The following is a 23,593-nucleotide window of genomic DNA, read 5'->3' as shown; positions in this document are numbered from 1 at the left end:
ACACCCAAACAAAATTGGGACAGAAAATTTACATCCTGTACACCCCATTTTTGTGTGTGGGTTTTCTGGTGTATTTCTGGTTTTCTATATTCAAGTAGCAAACAAAATAATTTGTCCAGCGTACTGAAGAAATTAGGCCAGTGACATACAGAGAAAATGATCAATAATTAGGCACCTCAGTTATTTTTGCTATACTACTTGAATTTTTCACTTAATAACAATTAACATATTGGACTAAATTCTCAGCAGACAATGAGATTGCACAGGCTTCACAAATGCTGAATTTGACTTGTTACAGAGCAGTATTTCTGCAGTAGCTCCCCTTTTAGGTAGAACAGGGAAGTATGGTCTAAACTTGTAATCAATCTTTTAAAAATAACTACTTTGTACTCTTCATACTAAAACATAAATATAATCTACGAAGTGAGTGAATGATAAAACAACATCTTCACTAACCATGGCACATATGTAGCATGGTTAGTTTATATGAGCTGTGAAACTAAATAAAAATGACAAAATGCTTCTAACATTATTTGGTAAGAACTTAACTTAAAACACACAGGTATTTTTGTGTGTAACGCTATAAGGAAAAACCACGATTTAACTGCATTTTTTCTAACACATGTATTCTTTATTTGATGAGACGTTATCATAAAACACTTTGACTGAATATTCAGACAATCTTTCCAGAAAAAAAAATTTTTTGGCTTCCTCGGGGAAAGCACTGCATCATATTCCACACTTTTCAGTATATTAACCTCGCTCAAACAAATGGATTTGCTACATTCCTGAGAATTGTTATCCACTTCTGTGTAATTTCTGACACCAAAATGCTTTTGAGACCAAAATGTATGGTTGATATTAAGGAATGATGAAGATGTCTCATTGACTTTTTAAATATTCCGCAACACTAATAGCTCTTTGGAGCTTTCTCAGATCCACTTATATAAACCTTCTAGAGAACTGAGGCTCCACTAGCAGTAGTTTCTGCCAAGAAACGTAATCTCCAAAGCCTTGTTTACAGGAAAATAAACATAATTACTGTACTAAGGCAAAGATTCTGATTAATCTATCTTTCTTGAGAGTTTTTTGAATGTCAGCTAAAGGTAATCTAAAGTATCTGACAGCTACTTATTTATAATCAGTATAAACTCTGAATGAGATGCCAGTGCCTCCTCATCTTGCTTTGCCTTTACTCACTTTCATTTATGGTTATGCTACGCTAACAATTTATTTTTGTCTTTTTACTTTGTTTTTTCTATATTTCAAAGTACTATATGTGCTTGCTCTAAAACCAAGAGCCAAGATGTACACATTTGTGTCTGGAAAATACATGCCACAATTTATTTTTTATTGTCTTTATTATTATGCTTATACTACAACCAAAATACCTTGGGCCTTATTTTCCTAAGAACTCAGAAACCAAACTCCAGATGACATTAATAGGGGCTGTGGGAACTGACCGCTTATGACAATTAGGCCTTATACACTGTACTGTGACAAGACAGAATTTTGTATCTGAATTATGTTTGTATTTTTTTCTGAAACAATTAAAATCTTTTAAAAAACCTCTCTGCATTCATTACAATAGTTATATAGTGAGGAAAAGATACATTTTTCTATAACTAGTAACACTAGTAATTATTTGTTTTCTGTTCATGGCATACATGTCCATAAGTTTTCTAAAATACTTTCTTCTATATAACTGAATCTTTGTTTTGTAAATGAAACTGTTACCTTTTCAAAGGCTAGATTTGAACTTGCTATTTAAGGTTTTCTGTTTTAGAATCATAGAAATGTAAGAATGGGACAGATCTTGATAGGTCATCTAGTCCAGTCCCTTGCACTGAGGCAGAACTAAATATTATCTAGACCCTCCCTGACGGTGTTTGCCTAACCTGTTCTTAAAAACCTATAATGACAGATATCACACAATCTCCCTATAATTTGTTCCAATGCTTAACTATATTTACAGTTAGAAAGTTTTTCTTAATGCCTAACCTAAATCTCCCTTGCTGCAATTTAAGTCCACTACTTCTTGTCCTGTCCGCAATGGTTAACAAGAATAATTTATCACCCTCCTCTTTATAACAAACTTTCACATACTTGAAAACTGTTTTGTCCCCCACTCCATCTTCTCCAGATTAAATACACCCATTTTTTTTCCCACTTTCCTCATAGACCTTCAATCATTTTTGTTGCTCTCCTTTGGACTTTCTCCAATTTGTCCACATCTTTTCTGAAGTGTGGTGCCCAGAACTGGACACTATGCTCCAGTTGAGGCCTAATCAGTGCTGAGTAGAGTTGAAGAATTGCTTCTTGTGTCTTGCTTACAATATTCCTGCTAATACATCACAGAATGATGTTCGCATTTTTTGCAACAGTATTACACTGTTGACTCATATTTACTTGGTGATCCACTAAAAGCCTCAGATCCTTTTCTGCAGTACTCCCTCCTTGGCAGCCGTTTTCTATTTTGTATTTGTGAGACTGATTAGTCCTTCCTAAGTATAGTACACTTTGCCTTTGTCCTTATTGAATTTCATCCTATTAATTTCAGACCATTGTTCCAGTTTGTCAAGATTATTTTGAATTCTAATCCTGTCCTCCAAAGCGCTTGCAAGCCCTCCCACCTTGGTATCATCCGCAGACTTTATAAGTGTACTCTCTATGCCATTATGCAAACCATTTATGAAGATATTGAATAAAACCAGACACCGGACAGATCCCTGCAGGACCCCACTCAATATGCCATTCCAGCTTGATTGTGAACCATTGATAACTACTCTGAGTATGCTTTTCCAACTAGTTGTGCATCCACCTTATGGTAGATTCTTCTAGGCTATATTTCCCTAGTTTCCTTATGAGGTCATGTGAGACATTATCAAAAGCCTTTCTGAAGCTGAGATGTATCACATCTACTGCTTCCCCCTATCCACAAGGCTTGTTGCCCCGTCAATGAAGACTATCAGGTTGGTTTTACATGATTTGCTCTTTGCAAATCCTTGTTGACTGTTTCTTATCACCTTATGTTTTTCTAGGGGCTTTCAAATTGATTCATGATTGCTCCATTATCTTTTTAGGTACCAAAGTTATGCTAATTGGTCTAGAATTCCCTGGGTTGTCCTTATTTCCCTTTTTATAAGATACATACTATATTTGCCCTTCTCCAGTCCTCTGGGATCTCTTCCATCTTCCACTAGTCTCAAAGATAATCGGTAATAGCTCAGAGATCTGTCCAGTCAGTTCCTTAAGTATTCCAGGATGTATTTCATCAGACCCTGATGACCTGAAGACATCTAACTTGTCTAAGTAATTCTTAACTTGTTCTTTTCCTATTTTAGCCTCACATCCTACCCTATTTACACTGGGGTTCACTATGTGAGTCATCCAACCACTGCTAACTTTTCCGGTGAAAACCTAAACCAACAAAGTCACTTAACACTTCGGGCATTGCTGCATTTTCCATTATTGTCTTTTCTGCCTCAAGGAGCAATGGGCCTAACATGTCCCTTGCTTCTTATGTATTTGCATTTATAGTATTATAATCTACATGTAATAGGCTGGCAATGTTTGCCTGAAACACTCCACCCTCTTAATCAGGTGTTGATTCTGATTTTAAAAGATTAAGTAGGTTTTGCTGACTCACCAAAGATGTCTATTACCCTATTCAGACATAAGGAGGTAAAACAGCTTTAAGGATCTAGGGTGTGGACTGTGCAGTCTCGTAGTAGTAACCTTAGAAGCAGCCAAACATGGAGTGAAGACTTGAGCGCCACTTTAAGTAACATTATTGTCAGTTTCTTTGTAAATAAAGATAAACCTTAGGAAACAGGTGAGGTTTAAACTTTTGTGAAGTGTGTTTCACAGTAGTTTGGGAAAAGTACTTGTTCACAATATACAAACAAAATATTGTATAGATTGGCTGTCTTTGTTCTATCCACATAATCCTAACCTTTGCAGTCCTCTTCTATAACAACAAGTGATGATACCACTAAGAATGAATCTTTAGTATGCACCTATTTCACCTAGTATCAGTCACTAGTAGATGTGTCTTAAATTTAGTCAGAGTGTACTTTATACACACCAAATGGGCTTCCTTTCTCATAGATAGCTGTATCAGCAACAGGTGACCCAAGAGCATTATTTCCATATGTTTTGGCAAGTCATAAGCTACATAATTTTGGCAAGGAGTGACTTCTCAGATACTGGAAATCATTAATATTAAAATGTTTTCAGTATTCCCTGAAATATTTACTTCTGCAGTAACCTGACAGACAGACTGAAGTAGAGATTAATTTAATCATTTTCACTGATGTCCAGGCATTCCATTTCACTTCTTTGGAGTTCAGAGGTGGGGATCTGAGGGGGTGGAGTAGCAGAGTGCTGTGCACTGCAGAACCATCATCTGCTCATCTCCTTGATTTCTATGGACAATTCACACAGTACATATCACCAAATTACCTCCCTCTGCAGTCTAATTCTGAACTCATACCAGGGTAATTCAGAAATAACTCCATTGATTTCAGTGCAAAACGTGAGATTTTATTCTCACCTCAGGTATCCTACATTTTTACTATTATGTAGCTGTATGTGGACTCTCTCAATTGACAAATTGTGCCATTGGGGGTAGGGGATGCAACTGAGCAGCAGCAGCTATCCCTCCAGGATGGCTTCTATATGCAGAAGGGGGCTCTCTTCCTCACGCATACCCAACGATCCACAGGAAATCCAATAACAGGGTGAGAAAACTCCACTATCCATTGTCCACAAAGACCTTTAAACAAGTAGGAGCAGTTCAAGGAAGAATCCATGAAATTCCCCTGGCTGATTTTTTCTCTCTTCCTTTGGGCCTTCTGACACAAGTTTTCCTGCAGGAGGAGGCATTCTGGATCTGTGATGCTGTTAAATTTCATATATTCTTGTATTGAAAATGCAATTACATATCCACTTTTCATCTTGAAAATGTTTACAAATACACATCTTTACAACACTCTGTGAGCTAGGTATTACTATCCCCATTTAAAAAGTGAGAAAAGAGAGGCAAATTACTTGTGTAATACAGAAAGAATCAATGTCAGAGCCAAGATTAGAATTCAAGAGTTCTGAGTTCCCAGTCTTGTGCTCAGACCACTCAATTATTCCACATCATTTTGTCCATCTAAATTTAACTCAATATAATTTTAACGAATCTTGAATCACTCTCTATTTGTACTGTTTCTTACAAACCACAAGTACTAATCAGACTACATTTAGAAGATTTTTTGGATAGCAAATGGAGATTTAAGTAATTACTAGTCTGTCAAAACTAATCTTCCTCAAACATCCTGACATTAAAATAATTTCACTGGTTTTGACCTCTCTGTATAAATACTCTATGAGAGCTTTAAAACTGTTTTATATCTTATGAAGATGGTTAATAAATGCAACAGCAACCACCAAATTGGACATTTAAAATAAAAACATCAGATCCAGTTCCCCCCTCTTCCCCTCCCACACTAGACATGCCCTTAAAATTCTGGTTCAGCTGCTTAACTTCTTGAAATAGCGGCCTACCTGAAAATCCTGACAGCAACCTTTCTAGGAATTATTACAGAGTCTGAATATTTCATCGCCTGTTATAGAAACAGAGGGAGGTTAATATTAGGGCTGTCAATAAATCACAGTTAACTCAGGAGATTAATTCAAAAAAAATTAATCGTGATTAAAGAAAATTAATCACGATTAATCACACTGTTAAACAGTAGAATACCAACTGAAATGTATTAAATATTTTTGGATTTTTTCCTACATTTTCAAATATATTGGTTTAAATTACAACACAGAATATAAAGTGTACAGTGCTCACTTTATAATATTTTATTACAGATATTTCACTGTAAAAATGATAAACAAAAGAAATTGTATTTTTCAATTCACCTCATACAATCTCTTTATCATGAAAGTGCAAATTACAAATTTCTTTTTGTTACATAACTGCACTCAAAAACAAAACAATGCAAAACTTTAAAGCCTTCTAGTCCACTCAATCCTACTTCTTGTTCAGCCAACTGGAAAGAGAAACAAGTTTGTTTACATTTACGGGAGATAATGCTGCCCACTTCGTAATTACATCATCTGAAAGTGAGAACAGGCGTTCGGATGACACTGTTGTAGCTGGCGTCGAAAGATATTTGCCAGGCGCGCTAAAGATTCATATGCCTCTTCATGCTTCGGCCATTTTTCCAGAGGACAAACTTCCATACTGATGACGCTTGTTAAATAATGCGTTAATTAAATTTGTGAATTCCTTGGGGGGAATTGTATATCTCCTGCTCTGTTTTACCCACATTCTGCCATATACAGTTGAACCCTGTTATCTCGAAGGCCTAGGGGTTTGCCAAAAGCCGTCGAGATAACCAATGATCGAGATAAACCCCTATCCACCCCCCCACCCCCTCCCTGCCCCCTTACCGCGCTGCCTGCACGTGGCTGGATCCGGCAAAGCGGAGCCGGGCGGACGGGCGGGCGGCGAAGCGGAGCCGGGCGGGCGGCAGGCGAAGCCGGGACCAGGTATGTGGGGCGGGGACGGGCAGGGACCAGGTATGCGGGACCGGGCGGGCGTGCGGGGACAGGCAGGGACCGGGTATGCGGGGGCGTGCGGGCGGGGAAGCGGAGCCGGGCGGACGGGCGGGCGGCGAAGCGGAGCCGGCGGGCGGGCGGCAGGCGAAGCCGGGACCAGGTATGTGGGGCGGGGACGGGCAGGGACCAGGTATGCGGGGCCGGGCGGCGGGCGGGGACAGGCAGAGACCGGGTATGCGGGGGCGGGGGGGGCGGCGAAGCGGAGCCGGCGGGCGGGCGGCAGGCGAAGCCGGGACCAGGTATGTGGGGCGGGGACGGGCAGGGACCGGGTATGCGGGGCGGGCTGGCGGGGACGGGCAGGGACCGGGTATGCGGGGCCGGGCGGGCGGCGAAGCGAAGCCGGGCGGAGGGGCGGGCGGCAAAGCGGGGACCGGCGGAGCCGGGCGGGCAGGCGGCAGGCAAAGCGGGGACCCGGTCGGCGGGGCCGGGCAGGGACCGGGTATGCGGGGCGGGCTGGCGGGGACGGGCAGGGACCGCGTATGCGGGGCCGGGCGGGCGGGCGGCGAAGCGAAGCCGGGCGGAGGGGCGGGCGGGAAAGCGGGGACCGGCGGAGCCGGGCGGGCAGGCGGCAGGCAAAGCGGGGACCAGGTATGCGGGGACGGGCTGGCGGGGACGGGCAGGGACCGGGTATGCGGGGCCGGGCGGGGACGGGCATGCGGGGCGGTCTGGCGGGCACGGGCAGGGACCGGGTATGCGGGGCCGGGCGGCGGGCGGGCGGCGAAGCGAAGCCGGGCGGAGGGGCGGGCGGCAAAGAGGGGACCGGCGGAGCCGGGCGGGCAGGCGGCAGGCAAAGCGGGGACCAGGTATGCGGGGCCGGGCGGGGCCGGGCAGGGACGGGGTATGCGGGGCGGGCAGGCGGGGACGGGCAGGGTCCGGGTATGCGGGGCCGGGCAGGCGGGCGGCGGAGCGAAGCCGGGCGGAGGGGCGGGCGGCAAAGCGGGGACCGGCGGAGCCGGGCGGGCAGGCGGCAGGCAAAGCCGGGACCAGGTATGCGGGGCCGGGCGGGGCCGGGCAGGGACCGGGTATGCGGGGTGGGCTGGCGGGGCCGGGCAGGGACCGGGTATGCGGGGCCGGGCGGGCGGGCGGCGAAGCGAAGCCGGGCGGAGGGGCGGGCGGCAAAGCGGGGACCGGCGGAGCCGGGCGGGCAGGCGGCAGGCAAAGCGGGGACCAGGTATGCGGGGCCGGGCAGGGACCGGGTATGCGGGGTGGGCTGGCGGGGACGGGCAGGGACCGGGTATGCGGGGCCGGGCGGGCGGGCGGCGAAGCGAAGCCGGGCGGAGGGGCGGGCGGCAAAGCGGGGACCGGCGGAGCCGGGCGGGCAGGCGGCAGGCAAAGCGGGGACCAGGTATGCGGGGCCGGGCGGGGACGGGCAGGGACCGGGTATGCGGGGCGGGCTGGCGGGGACGGGCAGGGACCGCATATGCGGGGCCGGGCGGCGAAGCGAAGCCGGGCGGAGGGGCGGGCGGCAAAGCGGGGACCGGCGGAGCCGGGCGGGCAGGCGGCAGGCAAAGCGGGGACCAGGTATGCGGGGACGGGCTGGCGGGGACGGGCAGGGACCGGGTATGCGGGGCTGGGCTGGCAGGGACGGGCAGGGACCAGGTATGCGGGGCCGGGCGGGGACGGGCAGGGACCGGGTATGCGGGGCGGGCTGGCGGGGACGGGCAGGGACCGGGTATGCGGGGCCGGGCGGCGAAGCGAAGCCGGGCGGAGGGGCGGGCGGCAAAGCGGGGACCGGCGGAGCCGGGCGGGCAGGCGGCAGGCAAAGCGGGGACCAGGTATGCGGGGACGGGCTGGCGGGGACAGGCAGGGAACGGGTATGCAGGGCTGGGCGGGCGGGGACGGGCAGGGACCGGGTATGCGGGGGCGGGCGGGCGGCTGGGGACGCGGGGAGCGGGCGGCTGGGGAACCGCGCGGCTGGAGAGCCAGGGAGCGGGCGGCTGGGGACGCGGGGAGCCGGGCTCGAGATATTAGGGTTGGGCAAATCGACATAACAGATGAGAAGCCCATAAGATAAAGAGGGAGTTTGGCGGTTCCACTTGTAAAACCTCGAGTTAATAGGATTGGCAAGTTAACCGAGGTCGAGATAAATGGGTTCGACTGTATTTCATGCTATAGCAGTCTCAGATGATAACCCAGCAGCACGTTGTTCGTTTTAAGAACATTTTCACCACAAATTTGACAAAATGCAAAGAAGATACTAATGCGAGATTTCTAAAGATAGCTACAGTACTTGACTGAAGATTTAAGAATCTGAAGTGCCTTCCAAAATCTGAGAGGAATGAGATGTCAAACATGCTTTCAGAAGTCTTAAAAGAGCAACACGCTGATGTGGAAACTACAGAACCCAAACCACCAAAAAAGAAAATCAACCTTCTGCTGGTGACATCTGACTCAGATGATGAAAATGCGTCGGTCCTCACTGCTTTGCACAGTTATTGAGCAGAACCTGTCATCAGCATGGACGCATATCCTCTGGAATGGTGGTTGAAGCATCAAGGGACATATGAATCTTTAGCGCATTTGGCATGTAAGTATCTTGCGACTCCAGCTACAAGTGCCATGCAAACACCTGTTCTCACTTTCAGGTGACATTGTAAACAAGCAGCCAGCATTATCTTCTGCATACGTAAACAAACTTGTTTGTCTGAGCGATTGGCTGAACAAGAAGTTGGACTGATTGGACTTGTAGGATCTAAAGTTTTACAATGCTTTATTTTTGAATGCTTTTTGTACATAATTCTACATTTGTAAGTTCAACTTTCATGACAAAGAGAAAGCATTACAGTACTTGTATTAGGTGAACTGAAAAATACTATTTCTTTTGGTTTTTTACAAAAATATTTATAATAAATAAATATAAAGTGAGCACTGTACATTTTGTATTCTGTGTTGTAATTTAAATCAATATATATGAAAATGCAGAAAAAATCCAAAAATATTTAAATAAATGCTATTTTATTATTAACAGTGTGATTAATCAAGATTAATTTTTTTTAAGTGCTTGATAGTCCTAGTTAATATCTGTTACCCCCATTCAAGTACTATGGATTTTGTGTATTTCACAATACATGTATTGTTTGATTGGCTGTACACCAAAAAAAGTGAAACCAGTAAATCTGTGTTATAGGAATAGAAGTAGACTACATTATTATAAGTTAGTTGAAGCCAACTGGAGTTTTCCCCAAGTTAGGAGTGCAGGTCTGGACCCTATACAATGAAATATGTGAAATACAAACAAGCCAGAGTTACTTTATGTACTTGCACATGTAGCTGAAGCAACTGAACTTTTTTTTTTCATTTGTGCAAGTGAATATTTTGGGGGAGAGGAAGCTTTATGTATTCGGTCAAATTTTTGAATATGTTTGAGTTCTGTTTGGGTTTACTTTCTGCTTATATTCCAATAAATGAGTTTACTGGCACGAATATTCAGATACAGTAAATTTTAACAAAATATTGGCTGGTAGAACGCAAGATTTTAATTCATAAACATGAATATCTGCATCAGATTCTAAAAGCTGTGCTACTTCCTTCATATAACAGAAAAACATATGATAAAACCTAAGAATCCCACCAAAACATCATAAATTTTAAATATTTGCAAAACTATTCACAAAAAAAGTTACAAAGCAAGAACTGAGAAATCAAACAATTTTGAATAATGAATTAATTTGAGAAAATGAATGCGCCCAAGAACAATTTAAAAACCAAAAAAAAAAAGTATATATTACAATCACTTGCCTCGGTTTTGTTAGCATCAACAAAAATGATTATGTCTCTAAGTCAGCAAAATACTTCAGTATCTGAGCAATTCCAGGTAACTCAATGAGACTATGTTCATGTTAAAGTACTTATATGCATGTAGTCCTATATCCTTTTAAACAATCAAATGTATAAGAATATTTCAAATTGGTATAGATAAATAAGTACCTAATCCACCCAAGAAAGATAAAAACAGAAAACAAACTTGCTGATTCCATGCATGCCACTATCAGGGGTCGACTGTGGTAGTCATAATCTCACTGTTAAAATGGGCACCACTGGATCCATAAACAAATATCTAATGAATAACAGCGAAGTAAACTAGAAGCTAAACTATTATAGCTTTCTTGCATGGGCCAGACAAATTCTACATATGTTAATAGGTTTCAGAGTGGTAACCATGTTAGTCTGTATCAGCAAAAAGAATGAGGAATACCTGTGGCACCTTAGAGACTAACCAATTTATTTGGGAATAAGCTTATGCTCAAATAAATGTGTTAGTCTCTAAGGTGCCACAAGTACTCCTCGTTTTTTACATATTTTAATGATTTAAAGTCACCTGTACTGATTTATATTTTAAGTTCAGCTTGTTTCATATGTATTTAGCTAGGCTGTTTCTATGTACAGTATTGTCTATTTCAGGGGTCGGCAACCTCTGGCACGTGGCTCGCCAGGGTAAGCACCCTGGTGGGCTGGGCCAGTTTGCTTACCTGCCGCGTCAGCAGATTCGGCCGATCATGGCTCCCACTGGCTGCAGTTCACTATTCCAGGCCAATGGGGACAGTGGGAAGCTGTGGCCAGCACATCCCTCGCCTGCGCCGCCTTCTGCAGCCCTAGTTGGCCTGGGATGGCGAACCGCAGCCAGTGGGAGCCACGATCAGCCAAACCTGCCAACGCAGCAGGTAAACAAACTGGTCCGGCCCACCAGGGTGCTTACACAGAGGTTGCCGACCCCTGGTCTATTTACACACTTGTGTAAACTAAAATGCTGTAAACATAATGACAAAACACTAATATATAGTATATTGTGTGTATATACACCTCTACGCCAATATAACGCAACCCGATATAACATGAATTCGGATATAACGCAGTAAAGCAGTGCTCCAGGGGGGCAGGGCTGCGCACTCTGGTGGATCAAAGCTAGTTCAATATAACATAGTTTCACCAATAACGCAGTAAGATTTTTTGGCTCCCGAGGACAGCGTTATATAGGGGTAGAGGTGTATTAGTATATTGTGTAGAAGCAGGCAGTGGGCCCTGTGAAATGCTCTGGTGGCCATACACAGCCCACAGGTTGGGCACCCCTCACCTAGATTATTACTCAGGTATCTAACTCAAAATGGCTTGATTTTAGTCAAAAAACCAAAATAGTGCACATTTTATCAGATGTAATTTTCCAGGCCATTATTTCACCATATTATGTGGACTAGCAGCTATTTCTTATTGTTGTTAAATGTTCACTACAATCCTGATCCAAAGCCAATACGAATCTTTCCACTAATTTCAATGAGCTTCGGATCACATCTTAAAGGCGCTAAATATACAGTACTAGATGTACACCTCTACCCAAATATAACGCTGTCCTCGGGAGCCAAAAAATCTTACTGCGTTATAGGTGAAACCACGTTATATCGTACTTGCTTTGATCTGCTGGAGCGCGCAGCCCCCCCAGCGCTGCTTTACCACTTTATGTCAAAATTCATGTTATATCGGGCCGCTTTATGTAGAGGTGTAGCTCTTTTACCTAGCCACACAGCATAGACAAGGCCCAGAGTTATTTAATGTTATATTTTCACTTATCACTACATAAAGACATTATAATCTTAAAAACTGCCTGTAAATTAGCGTCAGAAGGCGCCATCCCTCTCCTGCTAAATAAGTGAGGCTCTGGGGTAGGTAGGAGGCACATGCTGTAAAAACAGAGCCTCATTAAAACATAACACAGGCAGTATAGGCATGTGTCCCAGCCCCCAGCTTCTGGGATCATGTCAAAATACCAGGGCTCACTTTAAAAAAGGTAAATAACATTTCTAGTCCTCGGGGCTACAACCCCCTGGAGAACATGACCTGAGTCTGCAGCGAGCTTGAGACCGCAGCTACAGGAGTGGTGATGTCCTGAGCTCTCTAATTCATCCGTGCGCGGCTAGACCTGCACCCCGCTGCTCTGGAAAGTCCTGCCAACCCCAGGGGGGCTGCGGTCTGTGCTGGGGGAGCCCGGCCTCTGCCCCTTGGGGCCTCTCAGGCAAGGCCGCCACGGACAAGGCAAGCCGACCCCGGCCCAAACGGACTCCGCGGCTGAGCGCAGCCAGGCCGGGAACGATACCGGGCCGCTCGGCAGGTGGCCCAGGAGAGGTCACGGTGCTACGGCTGGGCTGGGGGCGCCTCGGACCCGGCCCCGGGAGCACGCGTGGGCCCCGGCGGGAAGCAGCTCAGCCCCGACTGTCCCCGAGCGCGGCACAGCTGCATCCCCCCGAGTGTTGAGCCCAGATGCCGGCAGTCGTGCCCAGCCCACCCCGGGCGCTGCGAGACGCGTTGCGCACCCTGGGGACGGGGGGATGCCCCGCTCTCTACCCCCGCCCCCCCCCGCGCTCGGGCCAGGCCCGGCCCGCAGCGCGTAGCGGGAAGGCGGCTCCCATCCGACGCAGCGACCAGGATGGGATTTGGCGAGAGGCGCCTCCCCAGTCCCCGACTGAGCGCAGGGCCGCCGCGCCAGCGGCAGGGGAAGGGCGCGAGAAGGGGCTGACGGTTGGGGGAACCCCGGTAACTCCCCCTAACCGCCACCCAGTCCCCAGCGCACGCGCCTCTCCCGCACCCCCCACTCTGGGGCCGGCCAATCGCAACACTGCGCACGTGACGAGCGTTCCCTGCGATGACCTCATCCCTGGTGTGGGATGACGTCAAATTCAAGATGGATGGAATCACGGCGGTGGCAGCAGCGCGCGCGGACGAATCGTGAAGAGAGGCGCCCAGGGGGGCAGCAGGGTGGGGTGCGGCTAACGGCGGAGAGGGTGAGTAACGGCCGCGTCTCGCGCCCGTTTTGGGAGCTGCCCGCGCCGCGCGGGTCTCCCCGTGCACAAAGGCGTCTTTTCCTGACGTAACTCTGAGGTGTTTTTTTTTTCCCCCACCGAGCGGGGCTGCGGTCCCCAAACTCTTCAGTGCGCCTGCGCCACTTACAAAACTAGCCCATCCCTCCATCGCGTATGCGCCACTCCCGAAACGGACTAAGCCTGCCCATTGCGCGTGCACGCATCCGCCACATAGACTCATCGAACGCTCTAGTGCGCATGTCTGTTGCCCATAGTTGACTTCGCGTTCCCCTTCTTTTTTTTTTGCGCGTGCGTAGTGCCCCTAAAAGAACCTCGATCGTGCTCATGTTCGCGCGCGTATTAGCCAAAATGTGGCCTTTTGGCCTGAGGCGCGAGCTCACTGCGCAGGCGGGATAGTGGTGCCCATGCGGGGAGGGGGCGGCAAGCGGCAGGGAGTTGCTCTGAGCATGCGCAATAGGGTAAGCGTGGCCCTGCGTGGGGAGGGGAACTATGGAGTGTAGTGATGTCACTGTAGGTTGTCTGAGTGGCTCGTGCCTCCCCTGCTCACCCCAGCCCAAGCAGGGAGCCCCAGCAGGGCTGGGAGGGAAGAGGTTCTGGTGCAGGCAGGCTGCGGGTGCCGGAGCTGTCGTGCTGCTGGTTATGGGGGCATCCGTGCCTGGCGTGGGGCCCAGTCACCACCTGTTTGCCGGGTACCCTGGGCTGTCACTGCTGCGTTGGCTTCTCTGCAGCGAATGCAGAGGGCGCTGGGCTGCCGTGACAGTGTGGTGTGCATGCACATATAGCAGCTACCGCTCGCCTTCGTGTTTCTCTCATCTGAACCATGAAGAAAGAGAGAACATATTTGTATATCGTACCTTCTCCCTGCTGTGTCTCACAGAAGTGCTATGCTAATGTAAAAAATTAAAAGTAACTGCCGATTATGCTAGCCTCGTAGAATAGTCATGCACACCAGAGCTGGGTGGATAACTGAGTATTTTTCCAGTTTGCTGGCATTTCTGAAAAATTGGGGGAAGAATTTCAATTTGGGTTTAACTGAATCTGAAAATTGTGAAAAATTTCAGCATATTGAAAAAAATGTGTTTTTGAGTCAAATGCAACATGTTTGACCTGGAACTTTTTGTTTTGGGTATTTTTATAAGGATTCACAAAATGCCAGGAAGAGGAGTAGATGGTGATGGTTTTGGTACCAATGCCCTTCTTATAACCTTTAGCCCAGCTTTTAGGCTACTCATCTGGAATGAGAACATAAGAATGGCCACCTAGTGAGTCATAGCAGTAGTCCATTTAGCTCAGTGTCCTGCCTTCTAACAGTTGCCAATGCCAGATGCTTCAGAAAGAATGAACAGAACAGGGTAATTATCAAATGATCCAGTCCCTGTCGTCTAGTCCCAGCATCTGGCAGTCAGAGGCTTAGGGACATCCAGAGTGTAGGGTTGAATCCCTGACCATCTTGGGTAATAGCCATTGATGGACCTGTCCACTGTGAATTTTACTAAGTCTTTTTTGAACCCAGTTATACTTTTGGCTTCACAACATCCCCTAACAATTAGTTCCACAGGTTGACTGTGCATTGTGAGAAGCAGTACTTCCATTTGTTTGTTTTAAACCTGCTTCCTATTAATTTCATTGGGTGATCCCTGGTTCTTGTGTTATGTGAACTGGTAAATAACACTTTGTTTATTCACTTCATCCACACCATTCATGATTTTATAGACCTCTATCATATCCCTTCTTAATCATTTCTTTTACAAGCAAAACAGTCCCAATCTTTTTAATCACTCCTCATATCGAAGCTGTTCCATACTCCTAATCATTTTTGCTGTTCTTCTCTGTACCTTGTCCAATTTTAATTTATCTTTTTAGAGATGGGACAACCAGATCTGCACACAATATTCAAGGTGTGGTTGTACCATAGTTTTGTGATTTTTTTTTTGTCGTCTTATCTATCCCATTCTTAATGGTTCCTAACATTCTGTTAGCTTTTTTGTTTGCTGGTGCACATTGAACAGATGTTTTTCAGAGAACTATCTACAATGACTTCAAGATCTCTTTCTTGATTGGTAACAAGTAATTTAGACTCCATCATTTTGTATGTATAGTTGGGATTATGTTGCCAAAGGTGCATTACTTTGCACTTATCAAGATTTAATTTCTTTTGCCATTTTCTTGCCCTCTCACCCAGTTTTGTAATTCTTCACCGTCTGCTTTGGACTATATTGAGAAATTTTGTATTGTCTGCAAACTGTGCTACCTCACTGTTTACCCCTTTTTCCAGGTCATTTATGAATAGCACTGATCCCAATACAGATCCTTGGGGGACCCCGCTATTTACCTCTCTCCACTGTGAAAACTGAGCATTTATTCCTTTTACTTTGTTTAACTTTCTCTTAATTTTTGTGTAGTTCCCCTTTTTGAAGATAAATGCTACTTTGGTGGACTTCTTTGGTATCCCTCTCCCCCACACACACGGATGTTAAATTTAATTACATTATGGTCACTATTACCAGACCCTGTGTGTCATTTAGGACTAAATCAAAATTTGCCTCGCCCATTGTAAATTCCAAAACTTGTTGCTCCGTGAAGCGGGGGAGACAGGTTCAGTTCTCTTCTCTGCCATGGGGAGAACAGATCTGAAATTGGATGTCATATGAAAGGAGTAATAACAAGGAGTCTTGTGGCACCTTAAAAACTAACAAATTTATTAGAGCATTAGCTTTCGTGGGCTATGACCCACTTCTTCAGATGTATGGAGTGAAAATTACAGTAGGCAGGCATAAATATACAGCACAAGAAAAGATGGGAGTTGCCTTACCAAGTGAGGGGTCAATGATTCAATCAGGGTGGATGTGTCCCATTCCCCTTCTTGTCAGCCGTTGCTTATGCTGGGTTGGGGAAGACCTGGGACTGAAGGGTGGCAAGTGGGGAGAGGTAAACTGGGACTGAGAGTTGGGATGTGGAGGAGACTGGTAATGGCTGGGGAATAAGATTGGGAACCAGTGGGTTGGAGTATGGAGATAGGAGGGATAGACAAATCTGATGAGAATCCAAGGTCTGGGAAGACAACTGGGACTGGCTGGACAAAGAGATTGGGACAAGGAACCAGGAAGGTGAGTGGGGATAAGGATACTGAAGCTGAACGAGAAAAATGAGTCTGGGGACAGGTATGGTGAGGGGGACAGTGAATGGAGGCTGAGATGGGAGAAAGAGGACAGATCTGGGGGGAACTGGGACTGGCTGGCCAAGGAGAGTGGACCAGGGATGAAAAAAGCCTATGGAGTGGAGACAGACTGGCTGGGTAAGGAAAATTGGCCTGGGATGAGAGGCTAGGATAGGGCCAGGGACAAACTGGAAGGGATAGAGCAGAAGTGGTGAAGCGTGGGGGAAACGGGTTTTACTCCCCTCATCCCCAGGATAAAGTTAGGGATTCTGGGTGACGGAGTGGACCAAGGGACGTTCTGGATTCAGTGTCTGGAACTGGAGTAGGAGAAATCAGGCATAAGGGGGGATCACTTATAGGATGAAGAACAAATTAGCTTTTATTATTTACAGCTGTCTGGCACCTCTGGATAAGTCCAGGAACAAGCTTCAGATCAAAGAGAAGCTTTGCTCACCCAACTGCTGTCTGACTCCACAAAACTGCCATCAGCCTCCTGCAGAGTTTGTGTTATCCTGTGGCCATTCCCTCATGGTTTCCGCCAGTAGTGGCCACAGTCATCCTTCAATTTGGTTAGTCAGGGCCAAGATCTCTGGAGGCCTCCCACTCTGACTGCCATAGAGTCAGCCACTCCCTATATCTGCTTTGGCCCTTTTGTACATACAAGCTAGAGGACTTCCTGCAGATTCTGTCTCCATACCCCACAAGTCAGGCTTGTTACACAGGCAAAGGGTCCTGTGGGGAAAAATAGTATGTAATCATGTAATTAAAGAATATCTCAGAATGCATAAACATAAGGGGTTCAAATTAAGGTTGCACAGGCAATCTTTGTGTGTGTGTGTGTGTGCGCGCACACACACACAAGACTGAGTTAACATTGTATAGAAAACTAAAATGTTTTTAACCTGTTGAAGACACTACACATCACTGAAAACTACTTGATGCCAAGTGTGAGCTTTCTGAGTTCAGTTAGTTATGAGCTATTTCCATGGAGCTGGAAATTACTGATGATCAGAATATAAAATAAATTAGGGTTTTTTGGTCACCTTCCTAACAGTGGCCATAATTTGTGTTAAATTAAACACCTTTCAGTAGACGGCAAGCATGAAAAATTTCAGTTCAAAGGGAGCATTTTTCACAAAGTTATGAGCAATTAATAATTATGAGTCACATTTATTATCACTGAAGTTTTGAAATCTTAACAATAGTAGTTGCTAATAGTGACTGTTTATAATATTCTTCAGTTTTGAAATATACAAATAAAAACTGTTGACTTTCCATATCTGCAAAGTACCATTATTAACTGTGAGTGAAGGCTCATTCAGAAGGCTATCACCTTCTAAATGAGTGAATTGTTTCATAAAAAAGAATAGTACTTGCACCTTCCATCTGAGGATCTCAGAAAACTAATTCTCTAAAAACACAGCAAAATCCTTCATCACAGATGGAGAAGGGTGTAACATACTCTGCTTTAAATCCATCCTCAGTTCAAAGGCGATCTCCTCCTCAACCCTCTCCCTAATGGCTCTCTGTCAGTGTAAGACCAGTCTCCATAAAGCAGTTGTTTTTCCCCCTCGTCCCAATTATTATGAAATTTGGGACAGCAGGTTTTTTTTTTTTTTTATTCATAGTTGAAAGAAGCTAAATAAAGCTTTGTGTGTCATGTCATTCTGGAGCAGATCATGCACATCTCATAAACTGAATCATTCAAGGAACAAGAAACGAAACAAAAGTTTGTTTTTATGTTAGGCACCTGCTCCACTCTCCCATGTTTTTTCTTCTTTTTCATAATATTGTGATTAATCTCACCTACCAAATTTTACTCATCTGGAATGGATGAAGAAATCCCTCATTTTGGATGATTTAAGATAATTCACCGTATATACTCGATCATAAGCCAGGTTGTTTTAAGCTGACCTCCCCACCCTACCCCACCCCCAAGATGGATAAGTAAAAATGGAAAATTTTTATAACCCATTCACAAGCCGACCTTATAATTCGGGGGTCAGCAAACTTTGGCTCCTGGGCCATCAGGATAAGCCGCTGGTGGGCCGAGATGGTTTGTTTACCTCGAGCGTCTGCAGGCACAGAGGTAAACCTAAGTAAACGAAGTGTTCCAGCGCACCAGCTGCTTACCCTACAGGCCGGGACATCAACTAGGGGGGAGAAGCTGGGAGTCAGGGGAATAACCCCTGTGACCACCCTCCACATGACCCCACCCCTAGCCCGGGACCCCCACACTCTTCCCCATCTCTTCCCTTCCCACCTTATTTGGGGAGGGCCAGGGGAGGATGTCTCTGACCTGGCTGGCGAGCCAGACCGGGTGATGCAGCCGCAGCATGTTCCAGCAGGCTGGACCAGGTGGCATGGACACAGCATGCTCTGGCGGGCCGAGTGGCGCGGCCACAGCCTGCCCTGGGAGGCGGGGCCGAGCGGCACGGCTGCAACCTGCCAGCCCCGGAGCTGCAGCTGCTTTGGAGGCTGGGGGAGAGAGCAGCGTGGCTAGAAGCAGAGAGACTCTGGCCCCGCCTTTTCCCTTCTGGCAGTGCTGCCTCTCCTTGCTCCCTCTGTTGGGGGGAGGGGCTGGGTCCCACCTCTGCCTCTCTATACCCTTCATAAGCCAACTCCCTTCTCTGGTGCTTCCCTTTTTTACTAAAAAAATTCAGCTTATGAACGAGTATATACGGTAAATCTCCATAGAATTGAAGGGACCATCAGATCATCTAATCTGAGTTGTATATCACAGGCCACTAAATTGCACCCAAATCCCCCTATGTGAAACCCAAAGACTTTAGTTTCCCAAGGATGAAATGTTTGGTCTAATTAAACTATGAGCCACAGGCAGAAAACAGGAGAGACCCAGGTGCCACCAGTGGCAGGGAAATCATGAAATGAGATATGCCCAAATGATCCCAGCAGGTGAACTGTGCCCCATGCTACAATGGAAAGTGAAAACCCCTTGAGGTCCCTGTCAAACTGAGCTGGTGGAAAATTCCTTCCTGAACCAAATTTGGGATCTGCATGATCCTGGGTGTGTTCGCAAGACACACCAGTCAGGCATCTAGAAAGACAAGCCAGCCAGGCATTTTCTTTATGACCTCAGAGCACTGGTCTACCCTGGCCAGTGTCCCATCTCCAGCTATGACCAATTTAAGTTGCATCAGAAGAAGGAGGAGATTTTAATAAAATTCATCAAGCCAATTGTGTGTGGGGGGGAGGCCTCTGCAGATGCCTGCCTGAAACATGATATTTGATTATAGTCACTATTTTAATGCAGAACTACAAGTGTTATGAGCCAATACATGTTTTTTCCCACTCATATGGAAAAGAACACTTGTTTAGACAATAGGCAAAGGAGCTTGTTCAAAATTAACTTTTATTTGGAAGTGGAGGGGAAAGTCTCTCATATACTTGTCATAAGGATTAGGTTCTCCCAATTTACTCCAGCATCAAACCACCAACTATCTTCCCATTACCATCCATATCATCTGTCACAGCTAACACTATTTTGCCTCTGGCTCAGGACAGCTGAATGGAGTTTCCTTTGGAACCCAGCAAACTGCTCTTACATCTCTAAAGAAGCAAAAAAGTTAAAAGCTCTATATTTTAAATATCTTTTACATGTCACCTTGAAGTCTCTGTTGCTTGCTTTTTTTTTTTTAAATGCTTCTGAAAGCCCCAATTCTGATTTGCTATTTATTAAGCTGAGGTGGAAAAGTGCTCTGCACCGAGTTGTGTCTGGCTTAATATGTCAGGATCTGGTTTATTCCCTCCCAAAACTACCTGGGGGTTCTAATCCGAATCACACTTGTAGAGTGCTGCTTTGTACATATACAGAAAGAGATTTAAAACTGTTATGTTTATAAATATAAAGTGACTTGTTACTTCTCTCATGGATTAGATGATGTAGGTAGAAAGAGAAATGTAGAGGTTCAGAAGTCTGGTATGAGCAGTAGGCTGAGAGGATGTAATGATTTATCACTCACCCAGCAATAAAAAGGGAAAAATTTGGGGCGGGGGAATAACAGGTACTTACCAGATGAAAACAGAAGCAGCCAGCTGTAAAAATGTCCATTTCATGCATGTACTTGGCTCTGAAGAATTTAAAGGACAACCTGAAAGGCTTTCTGGAAGAAAAGGATCCTATATGATGATAACCCTGTAGTGGGAACCTGTCTTTGGAATATCATTGCTATATTATAGAGGAGATAAGTGTTATCGCCTTTCTCCCAGAAAATTATAAAATCTAATTTTTATTCAACTAGTCCAATACTAATAATCTCCTAGTAATGTGTTATTTTTTACCTTTTTAATTTTTAAGGAGAACAATTAAATGTGTGTGGGTGGTGTAAATCAGTTGGGGTGAGAGTAATTGTAGAAGGATCACAAGGCAGTGGGAAACAAGCTGAGCCCCTTTGTGTGGTTATGCTTTTTAAAGAAATAGACTTTTTGTAAGGTTGGGGGAGATTAAATTTAATATCGACTAGTGTGTTATCTGGACTTCCTTAAAACAGTGGTTCTCAACCAGGGGTGCATATACCCCTGGGGGTACGCAGAGATCTTCCAGGCAGTACATCAGTTCATCTAGATATTCGACTAGTTTTACAACAGGCTACATAAAAAGCACTAGCAAAGTCAGTACAAACTAAAATTTGATACAGCCAATGACTTGTTTTATACTGCTCCATATATACTATACACTGAAATGTAAGTACAATATTTATATTCCAATATATTTATTTTATAATTATATGGTAAAAATTAGAAAGTAAGCAATTTTCAGTAATAGTGTGCTGTGACACTTCTTTATTTTTATGTCTGATTTTGTAACCATGTAGTTTTTAAATGAGGTGAAACATTGGGGTACGCAAGTCAAATCAGTCTCCTAAAAGAGATACAGTAGTCTGGAAAGGTTAAGAGCCACTGCCTTAAAGTACACTTACAATCTTAACTCGTCTGTCTTTTTGTTTGCAAATTAAGAATGTGAAGGATAAAGTGAAAATGAGGATGCAACCTACCCCTTGCTCCCTTGGCTCAAAAAGCTGTGCACCGGACACCTGCACAGCAGCAAGGAACAGTTCAACAATAGGTGCAGAGCAGGTGCAGAATGGTGGTTGAATGTGCCTTTGGCCGTTTAAAGGGTCGCTGGTGCAGTTTGTTTACTAGGTTAGACTTCAGTGAAAGCAATATCCCCTGGTTGTAGCTATCTGCTGTGTGCTCCATAAAATCTGTGAGGCAAAGAGATAGAAGTTTCCACAGGAGTAGGGCATGGAGGCGGATAGTCTGTCAGCTAATTTTGAGCAGCAAGATACAAGGGCAATAAGAGGAGCACATCGTGGAGCACTGTGTCTCAGGGAGGCTTTGAAAACGCGATTTAGAAATGACCCCTTGTAATGTGTGCTGCTTCTTGAGTTACGCCTTCCCTTACTGTGAACCTTGCTGTGCCTGCTGAGTTTCTGTCTCCGGCAAATGCCCTCTGTTTCTGTAGTTTCCCTGTACCTCCCCTTCCTCCATGGGATGAAGTAATAAAGATTATTTCATTCTCAGGACCTGTAGTTTTATTGCATAAACATATTGGAAGTGAAAGATCAGGAAAATAATGTAACCCGGGACAGTCATTGGAATAATATTTGGACGGGAAAAACACTGTGATCTTTTCTTTTAAATACAGTGGCCTTGCCTGTCAAAGATCATTGTATGTGTGCCTTTTATTCCTAGTACCCTCCACTGGTGTGGAGTGGAAGAGAGATAGTATTTTCTCCCTCACCTCCTGGAACATGAGGGGAAGGTGAGAATATGGTGATGCAGGAATGGTGTTTTGCAGGGGCTGTAGAGGGAGTCTAACCTCAAGGTGTTTCTCGTGAAGGTCTACCAGATTCCTCAACATGTCCTTCAGAATCCCCAGCATCTCCTGCTGCGTGCCATGCCATGCGCATGCTCCTGAGCTGCTCTCCTGCTCGCAATGTCCATGTCCAGTTTTTCAGATAGAGAAATCCTCTCTGCTCAGTGTCAGCCGTCCCAGAGGTGTTCATAATCTCATTAAACACGTCATCACATGTTGTCTTCTTCTAATCTGAGACAGCCTCTCTCCACTGGTGTGGAGGATGAGCTAAAGGCCACACTTTCAGCTGTAAGACATGAAAGCACAAAGCAATAATTGTCAGTCCGTAATCAGGGTCTAGTGCACAGCTGATACTTAAAAATCACTCCCCTTATTCCACTGAAGTACAAGGCAGAACATTTTCATTGATACAAGGTATTCATTGAACTGGCTTGCTGTATCAGGCATAATGAGTATGGCCCGGGGACATGTGCAGACAGTTGCCTGGCGCCCATTGGGTGGGCAGCTCACAGCAGGAGCACAAGTGGCATTGGCCCCCTGCCCTTTGTAACATGGACGTTGTGTGGTGATTGGGAACCACTGTTGACCTTCCCAAATTGCAAACCTGGGCAAAGGCAGCGTGGTGGGAGGAGTTGTGGCGGCAAGAGTGCACAAGCAAATTTCCCAAACTCCCCCTCCCTCATTATGCTGCTGCTAGCCGTGGCCTGAGGTTTGTAGTTTCTAAGCTCAGTGCCTACCCCTACCACCCAAACCACCGGCATGCAGTGGTGCTGGAACAATTTTTATAGTGGGCTGAGAGCCATCGAACTAAACAGTAAACCCTATATATAATGGAAACCATTTCAAGTCAGGGGGTGCTGCAGCACCCCCCGCACCCTTAGTTCAGCACCTATGCCAGCATGTCTGGGAAACCGTGAGGGAACAGAAAAGCACAATAGGGGTGGGATCACATGCACTGTTGTTTGCATTCCCAGCAATCAAAATGAAAACTGCCACTATCTCTGCTAGATGACCCAAGCTGATATCACTCTCCTGAAGGTAACAGAGGCAGCAAGGACCTCATTCAGTTCATAGAATAGACAGAGCTCAGGGAATTGATCAGAATTCTGTAGTGAAATGAGACTGTTGTCTCCAGGATCCCTGCCTCAGCTAGTGCAGAAGTTGGAA

The 23,593-nt window shown here is 45.7% G+C and overlaps 1 protein-coding gene and 1 long non-coding RNA gene across 3 annotated transcripts in view; one reads left to right on the top strand and one right to left on the bottom strand.

The window, feature by feature from the left end:
- Positions 1–2,747: 2,747 nt before the first annotated feature.
- On the bottom strand, positions 2,748–13,850 carry LOC123362183. The gene is made up of 3 exons (XR_006576363.1): positions 13,558–13,850; positions 5,557–5,615; positions 2,748–4,871 (listed from the first exon to the last, which is right to left on the bottom strand). It is a non-coding gene; the product is annotated as an uncharacterized LOC123362183 (long non-coding RNA).
- The window catches only part of ZBTB21 (zinc finger and BTB domain containing 21), a 30,436-nt gene continuing 20,124 nt past the window's right edge, over positions 13,282–23,593 (top strand). For both annotated transcript variants that reach the window (XM_045002545.1, XR_006576362.1), the window contains exon 1: positions 13,282–13,391. The gene's annotated coding sequence lies outside the window, so the exon portion shown is untranslated. The remainder of the gene's footprint in view (positions 13,392–23,593) is intronic.

Source organism: Mauremys mutica, chromosome 1, assembly GCF_020497125.1.
Source record: "Mauremys mutica isolate MM-2020 ecotype Southern chromosome 1, ASM2049712v1, whole genome shotgun sequence".
In the NCBI taxonomy this organism is placed as follows: Eukaryota; Metazoa; Chordata; order Testudines; family Geoemydidae; genus Mauremys; species Mauremys mutica.
Note: the sequence above shows the minus strand (reverse complement) of the source record. Positions and strands in the feature narration are given on the sequence as shown.